The sequence below is a fragment of the Octodon degus genome, unplaced genomic scaffold (assembly GCF_000260255.1).
Source record: "Octodon degus isolate 3935 unplaced genomic scaffold, OctDeg1.0 scaffold00186, whole genome shotgun sequence".
In the NCBI taxonomy this organism is placed as follows: Eukaryota; Metazoa; Chordata; class Mammalia; order Rodentia; family Octodontidae; genus Octodon; species Octodon degus.
In genome coordinates, this window is record NW_004524762.1 from 4914523 (window position 1) to 4915886 (window position 1364).

Here is a 1364-nt window from a genome sequence, read left to right on the forward strand (position 1 = left end):
TACACAGATACAAAATGGGCATTCATCTGTATCCCCTTTTTTGTTTAGTTCCATTATTTGAATAGTACAGTGTGTTAACTCAGCAAAATATTCTAAAAGAGTGCAGTAGTCCATAATAGTATTGGGTCTTCTGCTTGACTGGCAGTGTCAGAAATTGTTGACAAGTGTCCCCTACAGCTCAACATAACACCATGGCTTTACTTCTTATACTTCATTTTCATACTTTTCTGCTGGATCGTTCAGACCAAGATAAAGCAAGACCTATGCAACAAAAGTTGTAAGTTTTTGATCTGATAAGGTCAGTGAAATCCCCTCATGATTTATCCTGAGGTCCTGTCATATTGTAGATCCTTTGTCAGTGTCAGCCATGTGGATGAGTCACAGCCATTGCTTGGCAATGTGCTTTCTGTGAAAGCCTGAGAGAATGTTTTCTCTCCATGTGACTCTTTTTAGGCACACTCTACATCATCGACTCTTCTATTGAATTAGGGGAAAGTGGCTATATATCTATCCTAACAATTTTGTGTATACAGATACAGAATTGTCCTTCATTTATTTCCTTTTTATGTTTAGTTTTGTGAGAGATGGGTATTCCTTTGCCATCAAATTATTGTAGGTGCATGAGTTCAGCAAAATATTCCAATATAGTGCAGTAGTCCACAATAGTAGTGGGTTATCCACAGGACTGGCAATGTCTGAATCTGTTGAGTTGAGCCTTCCTTAGTTCTGCATATTAACATGGCTTCACTTTTCATATCTCGTTTCTATACTTTTCTTCTGGATGGATAAGACCAAGATAAAGCAAAACATATGTAACAAAGAATGTAACTTTTGTATCTGACAAGTCAGTCAAGTCCCCTCAGGACTTATCCTGAAACCCTGTACCACACTTTGTAGATCCTTTGTCAGTGTCAGCCTTGTAGATGAGTCTCGGCCATTACTTGACCAATGTGCTCTCTGTGAAAGTCTGAGAGAATGTTTTCTCTCTAGGTGAGTCTCCTTATGCACATTATACATCATTGATCACTTTCCCCTGTGGCCCCATAATCTCCTTGATCAGAAAATTTGGGACACAACTGAGTTAAACGAAGTTACAGTACAAGTTCTCCTATGTCCTGAGTCCTCACTGAACTTGAAAAGTGATGGCCAAATCATTGGCTATCCTTGCAACCTTCTTTTTGTCTAATTTTTTTCTGCAAACTTAGGTTGTTAACCCTCCAGAAGAAAAGCTTATTATTACCCTCCAACTTATACAGTTGGGTTTAACCTCACTATGTGTTTGAATATTAAACATCTTAGGCATAAGATGGAACATGTATTTTTCATCAAATATTGATATGTTAAACTTTAGGTCTTTACAGAAT